This window comes from Callorhinchus milii, unplaced genomic scaffold, assembly GCF_018977255.1.
Source record: "Callorhinchus milii isolate IMCB2004 unplaced genomic scaffold, IMCB_Cmil_1.0 Scaffold4, whole genome shotgun sequence".
NCBI lineage: Eukaryota > Metazoa > Chordata > Chondrichthyes > Chimaeriformes > Callorhinchidae > Callorhinchus > Callorhinchus milii.
In genome coordinates this window covers 346,719-364,123 of record NW_024704745.1, presented here as the reverse complement: position 1 = coordinate 364,123, position 17,405 = coordinate 346,719, and positions in this window count along the sequence as shown.

Sequence of the window (17,405 nt, the reverse complement as noted above, 5' to 3'; positions counted from 1 at the left end):
CCAACTAGCCCACTCCCCGCTTTACCCCAACTAGCCCCACTCCCCTGCTCTTACCCCAACTAGCCCCACTCCCCCGCTCTAACCCCAACTAGCCCACACTCCCCCGCTTTTACCCCAACTAGCCCCACTCCCCCGCTCTAACCCCAACTAGCCCCACTCCCCCGCTCTTACCCCAACTAGCCCCACTCCCCCGCTCTTACCCCAACTAGCCCCACTCCCCCGCTCTAACCCCAACTAGCCCCACTCCCCCGCTCTTACCCCAACTAGCCCCACTCCCCCGCTCTTACCCCAACTAGCCCCACTCCCCCGCTCTTACCCCAACTAGCCCCACTCCCCCGCTTTTACGTTAACTAGCCCCACACCCCCGCTCTTATAATAGTATAATAATAATAAGCCTTGAATTTGATATAGCGCTTTTCATGTCTTCTCGACGTCTCAAAGTGCTTCACAGAATAATAATAATAATAATAATAATAATCCTTGCATTTGATATAGCGCTTTTCACGTTGGGAGGACGTCCCAAAGCGCTTCACAGAACACACTGCAAAGTGAATTGACTGTATATTTGTGGGCGAACGCGGCAGCCAATCGCACACAGCAGCGTCCCACAAAACAGTGGGGATTGAAAATGACCAATTTATTATTGTTTTGTTTTGGAGGGATTATTATTAGGTGTGTGGAGTAAGGAAACTTGCCGAAGGTTTCGCCCTGCCGGGAATTGAACCCAGGTATCTCGCTCGCGAGGCGAGTGCTCTAACACTGAGCTACAGGACTCCACTCTTACCCCATAGCCCCTGCACATTTTTTTTCTTTTTTAATCCCTATCCCAATTACCTTTCGAAAGCTATTATCAAATCTGCTTCCATCATCCTCTTAGGCAGTACATTCCAGACCATTCTTAAATAGACCTAACAATATTCCTAACAAGTTTTTACAATAAAGAGTCAGCCCGGCTCAGTTGGGAGCCTCGGAGTTAGGAGATTATAGGTTCAAGATGCTCATCACAACCGAGCACATCTCGGGACAAGCTTACATAATAATAATATAATAATAATAATAATCTTTGCATTTGGTACAGCGCTTTATTAACTCTTTGCGATGTCTCAAAGCGCTTTCCAGAATATATTTTAAAGTGAATTATATTTTGTGTGCAAAACAATGTAGAGAGATTGGGGGCAGAGCATTGCATTGCAGAATGTGTCGCCTTTCAGATGTGACATTAATCCCAGGTTCCTTCTGCCTGTCCAGGAGGACGTTAAAGATCCCGCGGCATTATTTGAAAAGAGAAGGGAGTTTCTCTCGACTGATGTCCTGGCCGACAATCCCCCAGATAAGAACATGAGAAAATCTAGACAAAAAAAAGACCAATGTCCACCTAGTTCTCCTTCCACCTTCCTGACGGTCGTTAGCCCATATATCCCAAACTCCCTATGTGCTGTATCCCATAAAGTTGTTTCCTAAAAGAAAACTATCCAATCTGTGTGTGAAGGAATCAACATTTCCTGTTTCAACCGTCTCCCTCGGGAGCCTGTTCCACAGGTTCACTATTCGCTCACTGAAATAGTGTTTGCGTAGATTTGTTCTGAATTTATCCGCCTTCAATCGCCTCTGGTTCTATTATTCTGAACAAGTTGAAGCAGCCCGACATGATCTATATTGTTTTGCCCCTTTAGAGTCTTAAAGACATCAATCATGTCGCCTCTCAATCTTCTCTTTCCCAGCGTGAACATACACAATTTACTCAGTCGCTCCTCATAGTCCATTCCCTCAATCGTTTGGTTGCCCTCCTCTGTATCTTCTCGATTTCTCCAGTATCCTTTTTGTCCTGCGGTGACCAGAACTGTACACAGTCTCTAAATACAATCTCACCAATGATTTATACAGTGGCGGGATTACCCCACTATTTCGGCTGCTATTGATCTTTTGATACATCCCAACATCTGGTTATTCACCTTATGGCTGTTTGTGGGACATTTCTGTGTGGAAATGTCACCTCACTTTGCGACCCCCAGGCCTCTGATGTTCTGTCAGCTGCCTGTCAGACATCAGAAGCTGGATGAGCGCAAATTTCCTTCAGCTAAATGTTGACAAGACGGAAGCCGTACTCTTTGGCTCTCGTCAACGTCTTAAATCGCTTGGTTCTCATCTTCTCAACCTACCCAACCTCCCCCTAAAACTCTCTGAACTCGACCCCCAATTATCCTTCCTCCCCCACATCCGGTCCCTCACCAGCATCGCTTTCTTCCAACTCCAATGCATCGCCCGCTTCCGCCAATACCTCACCACAAAAGCCGCCGAAACCCTGGTCCACGCCTTTGTCACTTCTCGGCTGGACTATTCTAATGCCCTCCTCGTGGTCTCCCCTCCACTACCATCCATAAAATCCAGGTCATAACAGACCTCTGTCGCCCACATTCTTACCCGTACCAAACTCCGCTCCCCGATTACCTCAGTCCTTGCCAGACTGTACCTGTCGCAGAGAGGATCGACTTCAAGATCCTCACTCGTCTTCAAATCCCTCCACTCCTTTGGCCCCCCCGACCTCTCTGACCTCCTCTCTCCTCACAACAGTGCCCGTTGCTTTCGTTCCACCAGGTCTGGCCTCCTCCTTGTCCCCCGAATTCTCCATCGTGCCTTCAGCCACTATGCCCCGAGGCTCTGGAACTCCCTCCCTCCCTTCGTCTTGCTCTCTCTCTTCGTATTTTCAGATCTCGGCTGAAGACCTTTCTTTTCGACCGTGTCTTTGGTCACCTTCCTCCCCCTCCCCCCGGTCGGCCCCGGGATCCGATACTGTGAAGCACTCAGAGACGCCGTCCAGAGTGGAGAGCGCTATGTAAATCCAAGTTGTTGTTGTTGTTGAAATTGGCTGCTGTGTTTACCTACAAAATACACAGTCACTAAATGTTATAAAAAATGCTGTTTTGGATGATATGATGCGGTGCTATGTGAAATTTAAGGATTATTATTATAAAATTAGTCTTATGATATTTAATCTATTAGATGTACATTTACACGGAATAAGAAAATAGGATCTATCATAACCTTCATTGTGTTAGATCTTCCCAGCAGGAATTCTCACTCTAAGGCAGGGGAGCAATTTAGCAGTTTTGCTCTTATCAATAAAATGACATAATCACAAACCTAGAGTCCAAACTCCAAACCGTGGAGTCCTGTAGCTCAGTGGTTAGAGCACTCGCTTTGCAAGTGAGAGACCTGAGTTCAATTCCAGGCAGAGGGCGAAACCTTGGGCAAGTTTCCTTACTCCACACAGAGCCTAATAATAATCCCTCCAAAACCAAAAACAATAATAAATTGGTCATTTTCAATCGACGACTGTTTGTGGGACATTGCTGTGCGCAATTGGCTGCCGCGTTCGCCCACATATATACAGTCAATTCACTTTACAGTATGTTCTGTGAAGCGCTTTGGGACGTCCTCCCGACGTGAAAAGCGCTATATCAAATCCAAGGATTATTATTATTATTATTATTTTCCACTGCTTTTAATAATAATAATCTTTGCATTTGATACAGTGCCTTATCACATCTTTGAGATGTCTCAAAGCGCTTCACAGAATATTATGTAAAGTGAATTGACTGTATATTTCGTGGGCAAAAAGCGACAGCCAATTGTGCACAGCAGCGTCCCACAAACAGTCGTGGATTGAGTGACCAAATATTTATTTTATTTTTAATTTGAAGGGATTATTAGCCCCAGAATAACAATCGGCCAATTGACTAACAGCTGGGTTCCTACTTACTGCTGGTAAATAGAGGCGTGTGGAGTAAGGAAACTTGCCCAACATTTAGCCCTGCCTGGGAATCGAACCCAGGTTTTCTTGCTACGAGGCGAGTGCTCTAACCACTAAACTACGGGACTCCATAATTTATGTGCTGTTTGGAATGTTGGTGTCAAATTATTCTTTAGAAACTACCTTGCGGTCAGTTTTACAGTCTGAAAATAATTTTTAATAAGATACCCTTCAAATCCTTTGCCCCTCTCAGCCATGGCCATTTCCTCCAGCCCTTTTCTCTTGCCCTTACCTTCTGCTCTTCCAACTCAGCATCACCACTGATTCCTCACATCATCCCCTCGCACCATTAGTGTCAGATCCTTCAGAAACCACCATCCTCTCCCCTACTCTCTGGAACTCTCTCCGAAAATCTGTTTGCTTCACTCCTTCTCTCATAGAGCCCTGTAGCTTTGTGGTTAGAGAAAGCGAGAGGACCCGGGTTTGATTCCCAGGCAGGGCAAAACGTTGGGCAATTTCCTTACTCCACACATCTATGTTTATCCAGCATTAAGTAAGAACCCGGCATTAGTCGAATGGTTTTTCTGGGGGGTAATGATCCCTGCAAAAAAAAATAATGATTTAGTCACTCAATCCATGACTGTTTGTGGGACTCTGCTGTGTGCAATTGGCTGCCACATTTCGCCCACAAAATATAGTCAATTCACTTTACAATATTTTCTGTCAAGTGCTTTGAGACGTTTGAAGACGTGATAACAACAACAACAAAATTACACGTATACAGCACCTTTCACATTGGGAGGATGTCCCAAGGCGCTGGACAGTCAGTGTTTCGGACCCGAGCTGGGGGTTGGGGACGGTGGAGGGCAGGGGGTGAAGGAGGATGATCGAAAGCACGGTCGAAGAGACAGGTCTTGAGATGGGTCTTGAAGGAGTCAAGGACGGGGGCGAGGGGAGGGACTGGGGGATGTAGTTCCAGAGGGTAGGGGTAGAATGGCTGAAGCAAAGCCTGCCAATGGTGGGGTGGGCGAGGCAGGGAACATGAAGCAGGCCAGAGCCCGCTGAGGCAGATTGGTAGGGGGTTAGGAAGTGGCAGAGGTAGGGGAGGGCAAGACCATGGAGGGCTTTGAAGGTGAGTACCAGGATCTTGAACTGTATCCTCTGTGTGATAGGAAGCCAGTGGAGTCAGACGAGGATGGGGTTGATAGGGTTGTGGAGACTGGTGGGGGTGAGGACATGGGCTGCAGAGTTCTGGATGATTTGCAGCCTATGGAGGGAGGAATTGGGAAAGCTAACAAGCAGAGAGTTTGCACAGTCAAGCCTCATGTATGAGGGTTTCGATGGCCTGCAGTGTGAGACAGTGGTAAAGACGGGGAATGTTGCGGAGGTGGGGGAAGGCAGAGCAAGTGATGGCATGGATGTGGGGTAGAAAGGATAGTTGAGGGTCAAACAAGACGCCAAGGTCTGGACTAGCTTAGTAAGGTGGAGTGTGCAACCATGGATACAACAACAAAAATTACATTTCATGTCTGGAGGACATCCCAAGGCACTGGACAAGGCTCTATATCAAATGCAAGGATTTTTATTACTATTATAGAATATAAAATCATAGAATTATATATAGCACAGAAGGAGGCCATTCGGCCTGTGCCGGCTCTTTGAAAGAGCTACCCAATTAGGCCCACTCTTAACCCATAGCTTTGCATTTTTTTTCTTTTTCAAGTACATACCTAAGTCCCTTTTGAAATCTCATTGAATCTGCTTCCACCACCACACACCAGATCATAGTAACTTGCTGTGTGAAAAAGCGTTTCTTCTGGTTACTTTTACACCCTCAGAAGATCAAATGGAAATCGCAACTGTAAAGGTGCTTCAAAAGTGCTTTAACTCTCTCTCTCCCTTAAAAGCCCTTCTAAAATCCTATCTGTTCTGGGGCTCTGCATCATCAATGTGAAACGTTTAAAGACATTCGTTTCACGGGAATAGGGAGTAAACAAGAAAAAACTGGCAGGTTGATCAGTAACCAGAGGACACAGATTTAAGATAATTGGCAAAAAAAAATAGAGGGGAGATGTGGAGAACATTTTTTTACCCAGAGAGTTGTTACGGTCTGGAGTGCACTGCCTAAAAGGTTGGTAAAATTAGATTCGATAATAGGTTTCCAAACGGAATTGTAAAGGTATCTCAAAAGAAAAAAATTGCAGGTCTATGGTGTAAGTAGGAGCGGGGGATTGGGCCAAATCCTTCTGTGCTGTAAGATTCTATGAGAAAAGTGTCAGATAAATTCAAATTAACTTCAACCATCAAGTACAGCTGGAATGAAAAGAGCAAAAGATGTTATGGTGGGGGGGATGAAATGCCCCATCTCTCCCTCTCTCTCTCTCTCCATATATATGTATATAGACTGTGTGTGGGACACTGCTGTGCGCAATTTGGCTGCCGCGTTTCTCCCACAAAATAAAGTCACTACACTTTACAGTAGATTCTGAGAAGCACTTTGAGACGTCTCAAAGACTTGATAAGGCGCTATATCAAATATAAGGATTATTATTATTATTACTGTGTTGTTGAAAGGTTTATCACTCATTTCCATAAACAAATCTCTTTCTTCTTTTGTTCAATAAAAACACCCCAAGCCGTCTCAATCTGAACCCAACAGTGAGAGAGACCCGATTGCTTTAAGAAAATCATGACGTCTGGGATGAGAAAGACTGCTTCCATCTGTGTGGTGGTGGATTCCTTCCAATTTGCCTAATCTCCTGAGGGAGGTGAGTAAGGCCAGGCAAAATTTCAAAGAGAATAAAAGATCTGTGAAATATCTCTCTAGTACCCGCCACTCCCTCCTCCCCACCTCTGCCCCCTCCACCCTCATAACAATGATTTGATCACTCAACCCACGACTGTTTGTCGGGACGCTGCTGTGCCCAATTGGCTGCTGCGTTTTGTCCACAAAATATACAGTCACTACACTTTACAGCATATCCCATGAAGCACTTTGAGATGCCTCAATAATGTAATAAAGCATTATATCAAAGGATACATCCCAACATCTGGTTTGCTTTACTCACTGCCACAGAGTATTGTTGGGAGAGCTTCAATTTATTGTCAATTTATTTCCCAAGGTTAATAATGACATAATAGTAAAATTACATAACTTTATGTCAACATGATTTTTTTTCACTGTCGGGCTGGCTTGGTTGGTAGTACTTTGGCCTCTGGCTCAAAAAGATTGTAAGTTGAAGCCTCATGTTAAAACTCACTCATAGTTAGCACTGATATTCTTCAACACTGGGGAAGAGCTACATGGTCAAAGGTGCCGTCCTTTGGATGAATTACATAAATCACTGGCTACTTAGGTGGATGTTAAAGATCCCATAACACAATTTGAAAAGGGCAAGGAGTTGTCCTGGCCAGTAATCCACCAGATAACACTGGTCATTCACTTCATGATTGCAACCTAAATGATTGAGGGGATGGAGGAACTGGACTACGAGGAGCGATTAGATAAACTGGGCATGTTCACACTGGAGAAGAGAAGGTTGAGGGTGATATGATTGGGGTCTTTAAGATTCTGAAGGGACACGATAATGTAGACCAGGATAAGCTGTTTTATCTAGTACTGAACAGTAGAACCAGAGGATATGGCCTGCAATTAAAGGGGGTAAATTCAGAGCAAATCTGCAGAGACACTACTTCAGTGATTGAGCAGTAAACTTATAGAACAGGCTCCCGAGGGAGAGAGCGCGCGAGAGAGAGAGAGAGAGAGAGAGAGAGAGACGGTGGAAGCAGAGGGTCGATCCTTCAAAGAATAAATGAGATCGATTTTTGTTACGAAACAGTATCTCGGTATACAATGTCCAGTTTGGGACAATGACAAGCGACTGCCAGGATGGTGGAAGGTGAACTGGATGGACCTTGGTTTTCTTTGCCTCGCAAATTCCTTATGTTCTTATGTTCATGGCTGTTTGTGCAACATTGCCACATGGAAACTGCTGATCATGTTTGCACAGTGAAGCACTTTGAGACCTTTTCACGTTATCGGCGCTGTACATCAAATAAATGAATGATAATGTATTGATTCATTTACATGAAACATTTTCGGTAATAATATTCTTAAACATTTTATTTTTTTGAGAACGAAAGTGATGCGTTAAAAGCTGTGAGCGCCCCTGCTGAAACAGCTCCGAACAGCAATATTTTCCTATAGTAATGGTTTGGGATTTTGTGCGTCTTTGCCTCCCTCTAGTGCACCAAGGACAAAGCCACATCAGCCTGACCCGAATTCATCACCATCTTTGGCAGAGATGGTGCTAAGCTGAGCTCAATCTGCTCACTCACAGAGTTCAGTTCAAAGTCTCGTCATAAAACAGATGTATGATCAATCCTTAATCCACATTGATATTTTAGTCTCAGCCAGATAACAACTTGCATTTATACAGTGCCCATCTCGCAGGATAGCGTCCCAGAGTACTTGGCAATGGCAGAGCACGATGGCGTGGGGGGGTTGGACGGAAGAGGAGGGGGGGGGTGGTTGGGGGGAGGTGACCATAGGCACGGTCGGAGAGGAAAGTCTTTAAGCACGACCTGAAGATGGGGAAGGAGGGGGCAAAGTGGAGGGATCGAGGGAGAGTGTTCCAGAGTTTTGGTGTGTAGTGGCTGAAAGCTTGGCCACCAAAGATGGAGAGGAGGGCACGAGGGACATACAGAAGGGCCGGAGCCAGTCGAGCGGAGGCAGCGGGTTGTGGGTTGGGTGAGATGAGCAGGTCGGAGAGGGAGGGAAGTGCCGGAGCATGAAGGGATTTGAAGACGAGTGAGAGGATCTTGAAATCGATGCCCTTTATTTAGGGGCAGGGGGAAATCAGCCAGGTCTGGTGCTCCTGATCACTGCCCATTGACTTCTGCTGGAAAGTGTGCACTTGTAGTATTATGTGGGGGCTAAGCTCTGATGACACTCACTGCTGAGGCTGGGAGACGGAAGAATGGACACTTTTTTTGGTGAGGTCAGCTTGTGGCGGGAAGAGAACGAGTAGAGAGGAGAGTAAAAGGATATGGTGAAAGAGCAGGCGAGTGGGATTGATTGGACAGCTCTTCCAAAGAGCCGCACAGGCACGATGGGCCGAATGGCCTGCTTCTGCGCTGTAAAATTCTATGATTCTATGAGAACAGTGTCAATGCCACAGGTATGATACAACAATATACATAATATATTAATCCTTGCATTTGAAATAGCGCTTTTTATGTTTTCGAGACGTCTCAAAGCGCTTCACAGAATATACTGTAAAGTGAATTGACTGCATAGTTTGTGGGCGAAACGCGGCAGCCAATTGCCCATTGCGCACAGCAGCGTCCCCACAAACAGTCGTGGATTTGTGGAAAGTGTGGGAATGTAACATCTTGTGGAGTCCTGTAGCTCAGTGGTTAGAGCACTCGCTTTGCAAGTGAGAGACCTGAGTTCAATTCCAGGCAGAGGGCGAAACCTTGGGCAAGTTTCCTTACTCCACACAGAGCCTAATAATAATCCCTCCAAAACCACAAACAATAATAAATTGGTCATTTTCAACCTACGACTGTTTGTGGGACATTGCTGTGCGCAATTGGCTGCCGCGTTCGCCCACAAATATACAGTCAATTCACTTTACAGTGTGTTCTGTGAAGCACTTTGGGACGTCCTCCTGCTGTGAAAAGCGCTATATCAAATCCAAGGATTATTATTATTATTATTATTATCTTTGGGCAATCGCAAAAGTTACAGAATAAGCAAAGGCAATGAGACAAAACATGTTTTCGCATTTGGTGTAAGCTCAGCTTTGTTTTGGTTTCGCAACTATCAATGTATATGTTATTGTGCTAAGGAACCCGGGACCCATATCTCTTTTTATGAAAGAAACGGACATCCAATTATGGGAAAATGGAACATGTATAAAGGTCAGATGTTGTTTTTCTGTGGTGTGCAGTGTGGGGAGCAGTACCTTGGGAGAGTTGTTGCTACCGCTCTGCACCTCATATATATATGAAATAAAGCTTTTTGAATGTATACCGCACTGACTCCGTGTTGAGTTTTCAGGTCTTTAAGAGCAATCGCACATCGCAATCTGGGTTTAACAGATTGAAGTGACCAAATTATTATTTTTTTAATGTATTTTTGAAGGGATGGAAAAAACTGCTGGAAAAGTGATGCAGCAATCGACTAACAACTGGATTCCTACTTACTGCCGGGTAAACAGAGGCGTGTGTGTGGAGTAAGGAAACTTGTGTTACGCTCAATGTTACGCCCTGCCCAGGATTCAAACCCAGGTCTTCTTGCTGCCCTCATCTACACATCACATCTAGGCATGACTACGATAACTGCCTCCTTGTCGGTCTCCCCAACTCTTCCCCCACAAGCTAGGGATCATCCAGAACTCTGCAGCTCGTGTCCTTTCTCGTAGCAGGCTCCGTGACCCCATCACCCCCACTCTCACCCGGCTCCCCTGGCTTCCCATCCCCTAGAGAATAGAGTTCAAAATCCTCGTCATCGCCGTCAAGGACCGCCACGGTCTTAACCCCATCCCTACCTGCATCAACCCGTCCACTCTCTCCGCTCAGCAGACTCTGGCCCACTCCACGTCCCCCGCCCGGTTGGCCCTCTCCACCAATGGCAGCTGGGCCTTCAGCCTTTCTGCCCTACAAAATTCCATCTTACATTCCCTTCGCCTCGCTCCCTCGCTTGCCTCTTTCAAGGCACATCTCAAAACCCTACTCTTCGACCATGCCTTTTATTATTTTTTTGGAAGGAATTATTAACCCCAGAAAAGGAATCCACCGATCGACCAACAACCGGGTTCTCACTTACCACTGAGACATAGCTATTCAAAATGCTGAAGAAGGTGATAATTTAATGCAAAAATTAGTCTGGGAATAGTTTATACATTCTGGGCATTGACATGGAATATGGTTGTCTAAGTGCTCTGAGAGGCTATCCTGCGTTTATATAGACTGTTGTTCTTATTGAGAACTGTGCTCCTAAAAATTGTTAAGCTTCTAACTCCATTACTAATGTCAGACAGAGACAGGAGGCAATCCTGGGTGAAGTCACCCAGATCACTACAGATTAACAATTGTCTGTGCAAATTCTTTGGTGCAAATTCCAATACAGTAGACACAGTGCCTTTGCCCACCAAGCCATCAGGGAATCTCACATTCACACGTCCCTGCACTATTCAGTCACTGAATATCACTTCCGAGGAATAACAAAGGAAGTCGGAGTTGGTCACAGAGTTTGCAAGCTCCACTGAGATATGCGACCAACAGCAGTCGGAGTCACACTCGATTGAATCAGTTGGTTTAAAGCTGTAATACAACAATGTTGCTTAGTAAAGTTCATGCCCAGTTCTCTGCACCCCAAGAGAATGGTAATTGGGTTACAGATACAATTTAAATCCACATATGGCTGCCGACAAGTGAATTCTTTTTTAAAAAAAACACACCCAAGCAAACAGATTTTAGCGCTGTTAAAATCAGACTTGCCTGTGAAAAGGAAAGAAAATGATTTTAAAAAAAGGGTCTTGGTAACATTTTTACGAGTAGGAGGTTAATTCCAGTCAACTGCACAGCATCATCCCACCAATTCAGTCAGGATTAGGATTTGCCATAGATTTGTCTTCAGAATATAGCTTTGTAGATTAACAACAATGTACTACAAACAACCATGAAATGAGTAACCAATATTATCGAGGGGATTGCTGGCCAAAACACCGGGACTAACACCCTTCTCTTTTTGAATAATGGCCATGGGATCTATAACATGCAGCTCAACAGCCATACTCTTTGGCTCCCGTTAGTGTCTTCTGTCCTGAGGGGCTGAATTCCTCAACCTCCCCGGCCAAACCCGTGCGCAATTTAGGCGTCAGGTTCGATCCCCAGCTTTCCTTCTTTCCCCACATCCAATCCCTGACCAGCACCACATTTTTCCAACTCCGGCACATTGCCCACCTCCGTCCTTATCTCACAACTGATGCAGATAAAACCCTCGCCCACCCTTGGTCACTTGCCGGCTGGACTATTCCAATGCCATCCTCGCTGGTCTTCCCAGCTCCACCAGACACAAAATCCAATCAGTTCAAAACTCCGCCGCCCGGATACTGACCCTCACAAACCTCAGTCCCCCATCACACCAGCCCTCGCCAGCCTCCACTGGCTCCCAATCACCAAACAGATCAATTTCAAGATCCTCTCATTAATTTTCCCGTGTCCTCTCCCCCACCAGCTCCGTGACCCTATCAACCCCATCCTTGCCCAACTCCACTGGCTTCCCATCACACAGAGGATACAGTTCAAAATCCTGGTCCTCACCTGCAAAACCCTCCATGGCCTCGCTCCCCCCCTACTCTGTGACCTCCTAACCCCCTACCATCCTGTTCACTCCCTCCCCTCAGCGGGCTCTGGCCTGCTTTACGTCTCCCACCTTGCCCGTTCCACCATTGGCGGGCAGGCCTTCAGCTCTCTGCCCCCACTCTCTGCAACTCCATCTCACAGTCCCTCCGCCTTGCCCCCTCCCTCGACTACTTCAAGACCTGTCTCAAGACTCTCCTCTTGAGACAACAACAACAACAAAATTACATTTATATAGCGCCTTTCACATCGGGAAGACATCCCAAGGCCCTGGACAGACAGAGTTATGAGCCCAAGCTGAGGGTCGGGGGTGGGGGGAGGGCAGGGGGGGAAGCGGGGAGACCAAAAGCATGGTCGAAGAGGAGGATCTTGAGGTGGGTCTTGAAGGTGGCGAGGGAGGGGGTGAGACAGAGGGACTGTGGGATGGAGTTCCAGAGGGTGGGTGCAGAGTCGCAGAAGGCCCGCCTGCCGATAGTGGGGCGAGCAAGGTGGGGGACATGAAACAGGCCACAGCCCACTGAGCAGAGGAAGCGAACAGGGTGGTAGGGGGTTAGGATGTTGGAGAGGTCGGGGGAAGCAAGAACATGGAGGGCTTTGAAGGTGAGGACCAAGATCTTGAACTGTATCCTTTGTATGATGAGAAGCCAGTGGAGTCGGGCGAGGATGGGGGTGATAGGGTCATGGAGCCCGGTGCGGGAGAGGACACGGGCTGCAGAGTTCTGGATGATCTGAAGGTGTGTATGAGGGTATCGGGGGCTGTGGTGTAAGACAATGTCGGAGCCGGGTGATGTTGCGGAGGTGGGGAAGGCAGAGTGGGTCTTAGTGCGAATATGGGATAGAAAGGATAATTGAGGGTCGAACAAGACCCCAAGGTTCTTGACTGGCTTAGTAAGGTGGAGTGTGCGGCCATGGATGGTGATGCTGTCAGTGACTGAGGTGAGGAGGTGCTGACGGGAGCCAATCAGGAGAACCTCGGTCTTGTTGACGTTCAACTATAGAAAGTTGGCTCTCATCCAGGACTTGATGTCTGACAGAACAGACATTCTGTCAGGACAGCAGTGGGTCCCGGAGTTGAGGGTGGAGGCAGAGAGTTGGGTGTCGCCCACATATGTTTGGAAGTTGATCCTATGTCTGCGGATGATGTCACCAAGAGGGAGCATGTAGATATTGAAGAGGAGGGGACTGAGGACAGAGCCCTGAGGAACGCCGCACGAGACTGTCCAGGTGCTAAAGAAGAAGCCATTGGAGGAGATGAAGTGCAGGCGGTGTGAGACGTACGATCTGAACCAATCAAGGACAGCGCCATGGAAGTTGAGGTGAGAGGAGAGGCGGTGGATGAGGATAAAGTGATCGACGGTGTCAAAAGCAGCAGAGAGGTCAAGGAGGCAGAGGGAGCCCTGGTCGCAGATGGACAGAATGTTATTTATCACTTTGACCAGGGCTGATTCTGTGTTGTGGGCGGCACAGAAACCTGATTGGAGTGGTTCGAGAAGGGAGTAGTGGGAGAGGAGGGAGCAAAGCTGGGAAGCAACAACTCATTCTAGGACCTTGGAGAGGAAAGGGAGGTTGGAGATGGGGCGGTAGTTAAAGAGTAGAGAAAGGTCTGGGGAGAGTTTTTTAAGGATAGGAGTGATTACAGCATTTTTTAGAGGGGTGGAAACAGTGCCAGAGGACAGGGAGAGGTTAACGATGTCAATGAGTAGAGGAGCAAAGAGATGGAGCTGAGAGGTAAGGAGTGGGGTAGGGATGGGATCCAGGGAGCAGGTGGTGGGTTTCACACAGGTTATGGTGGTAATGAGAGAGGATGGGGAGACAGGTTCAAAGGCTTGGAGGGAGGGGCGGGTAGGGGTCGGGGTGGGAGGAGGAGATGGGGAGGGGGTAGCAGATGCAGTGGCAGAGGCAGCTGAGCGGATTCCCTCGATTTTGGATTTGAGGAAGTCCAGCATCGCCTTGCAGTTGGCATTTGAGGTGAGAATGGGCGAGGCATGAAAGGATGCCTGTTTGTGATGGAGAAGAGGAGTCTAGGGTTGTCCTTAGCCTCTATAATAATAATAATAATAATCTTTGCATTTGATATAACGGTTTTCATGTCTTCGAGACGTCTCAAAGCGCTTCACAGAATATGCTGTAAAGTGAATTGACTGTATATTTGTGGGTGAAATGCGGCAGCCAATTGCGCACCGCAGCGTCCCACAAACAGTCGTGGATTGAGTGATCAAATTGTGATTTTTTTTCTTGAGGGATTATTATCAGGTGTGTAGAATAAGAAAACTTTCCCAAGGTTTCACCCTGCCGGGTTTGTCTTTTTTGTTTTTTTTTTGTCATGGATTAGAACAACGATTTAGCGGAGGTGAGGGTGGAGCAGTAAGATTTGACATGGTCCAGCCAGATCTGCCAATCGACAATTAGGTTTGATTTAAGCCGGGTGCGCTCAGCGGAACGTGCCTGGGCTTTAAGCGAGCCGTGGTAGCTGGTGTACCAAGGTGATTTGCGTGCGTGTGAACAGTTCTGGAAGAGAGAGGAGCGAGGGAATCGAGTTTGGAGGAGAGGGAGCTGTGGAGAAGGGTGACCGAGGAGAATAGGTCAGTGCAGGAGGACGCCCGGAGGGGAAGGAGTTCAGATGACAAGGCAGCTGAGGGGAGGGGAAAAGGTGGGGGAGGATTTTTTTCCAGGGGCGGTATGAGGTGGGTTGGGTGACAGTGGGGAGAGAGATTGAGGAGTTAAGGGAGATGAAGTGATGGTCCGAGATGGCTTTGACGGTGATGGTGAGGTCTGAGACGGTGAGGCCCAGAGTGATCAACAGGTCGAGGGGGTGACCACGCACGTGGGTGGCGGAGTGGATGTACAGGGAGAGATTGAGGGAGGAGAGAAGGGAGAAATCAGCAGAAGTAGAGTAGGAGGGGGTAACGTGAAGGTTGAAATCGCCAAGGATGAGGAGGAGTACGGAGCAGAGGGAGAGGGAAGACAGGAGGGTGGAGATGCCAGGGATGAAGGTGGGGGATGGCTTGGGGTGGGCGGTAGATAATAATAATAATAATAATAATAATAATAATAATAATAATAATAATAATAATAATAATCCTTGGATTTGATATAGCGCTTTTCACGTCGGGAGGACGTCCCAAAGCGCTTCACAGAACATACTGTAAAGTGAATTGACTGTATATATGTGGGCGAACGCGGCAGCCAATTGCGCACAGCAATGTCCCACAAACAGTCGTCGATTGAAAATGACCAATTTATTATTGTTTTTGGTTTTGGAGGGATTATTATTAGGCTCTGTGTGGAGTAAGGAAACTTGCCCAAGGTTTCGCCCTCTGCCTGGAATTGAACTCAGGTCTCTCACTTGCAAAGCGAGTGCTCTAACCACTGAGCTACAGGACTCCACGGTTTGGAGTTTGGACTCTAGGTTTGTGATTATGTCATTTTATTGATAAGAGCAAAACTGCTAAATTGCTCCCCTGCCTTAGAGTGAGAATTCCTGCTGGGAAGATCTAACACAATGAAGGTTATGATAGATCCTATTTTCTTATTCCGTGTAAATGTACATCTAATAGATTAAATATCATAAGACTAATTTTATAATAATAATCCTTAAATTTCACATAGCACCGCATCATATCATCCAAAACAGCATTTTTTATAACATTTAGTGACTGTGTATTTTGTAGGTAAACACAGCAGCCAATTTCAACAACAACAACAACTTGGATTTACATAGCGCTCTCCACTCTGGACGGCGTCTCTGAGTGCTTCACAGTATCGGATCCCGGGGCCGACCGGGGGGAGGGGGAGGAAGGTGACCAAAGACACGGTCGAAAAGAAAGGTCTTCAGCCGAGATCTGAAAATACGAAGAGAGAGAGCAAGACGAAGGGAGGGAGGGAGTTCCAGAGCCTCGGGGCATAGTGGCTGAAGGCACGATGGAGAATTCGGGGGACAAGGAGGAGGCCAGACCTGGTGGAACGAAAGCAACGGGCACTGTTGTGAGGAGAGAGGAGGTCAGAGAGGTCGGGGGGGCCAAAGGAGTGGAGGGATTTGAAGACGAGTGAGGATCTTGAAGTCGATCCTCTCTGCGACAGGTACAGTCTGGCAAGGACTGAGGTAATCGGGGAGCGGAGTTTGGTACGGGTAAGAATGTGGGCGACAGAGGTCTGTTATGACCTGGATTTTATGGATGGTAGTGGAGGGGAGACCACGAGGAGGGCATTAGAATAGTCCAGCCGAGAAGTGACAAAGGCGTGGACCAGGGTTTCGGCGGCTTTTGTGGTGAGGTATTGGCGGAAGCGGGCGATGCATTGGAGTTGGAAGAAAGCGATGCTGGTGAGGGACCGGATGTGGGGGAGGAAGGATAATTGGGGGTCGAGTTCAGAGAGTTTTAGGGGGAGGTTGGGTAGGTTGAGAAGATGAGAACCAAGCGATTTAAGACGTTGACGAGAGCCAAAGAGTACGGCTTCCGTCTTGTCAACATTTAGCTGAAGGAAATTTGCGCTCATCCAGCTCTGATGTCTGACAGGCAGCTGACAGAACATCAGAGGCCTGGGGGTCGAAAGTGAGGTGACATTTCCACACAGAAATGTCCCACAAACAGCCATAAGGTGAATAACCAGATGTTGGGATGTATCAAAAGATCAATAGCAGCCGAAATAGTGGGGTAATCCCGCCACTGTATAAATCATTGGTGAGATTGTATTTAGAGACTGTGTACAGTTCTGGTCACCGCAGGACAAAAAGGATACTGGAGAAATCGAGAAGATACAGAGGAGGGCAACCAAACGATTGAGGGAATGGACTATGAGGAGCGACTTCAAACAAAGCTGAGCTTACACCAAATGCGAAAACATGTTTTGTCTCATTGCCTTTGCTTATTCTGTAACTTTTGCGATTGCCCAAAGATAATAATAATAATAATAATAATCCTTGCATTTGATATAGCGCTTTTCACGTCGGGAGGAGTCCCAAAGCGCTTCACAGAACACACTGTAAAGTGAATTGACTGTATATTTGTGGGCGAACACGGCAGCCAATTGCGCACAGCAATGTCCCACAAACAGTCGTGGATTGAAAATGACCAATTTAATTATTGTTTGTGGTTTTGGAGGGATTATTATTAGGCTCTGTGTGTAGTAAGGAAACTTGCCCAAGGTTTCGCCCTCTGCCTGGAATTGAACTCAGGTCTCTCGCTTGCAAAGCGAGTGCCCTAACCACTGAGCTACAGGACTCCACGATGAGGAGAATTTTGAGGGAAAATTTGGAGGGGTGATAGAGGGTAAGGTACTCAAAGGA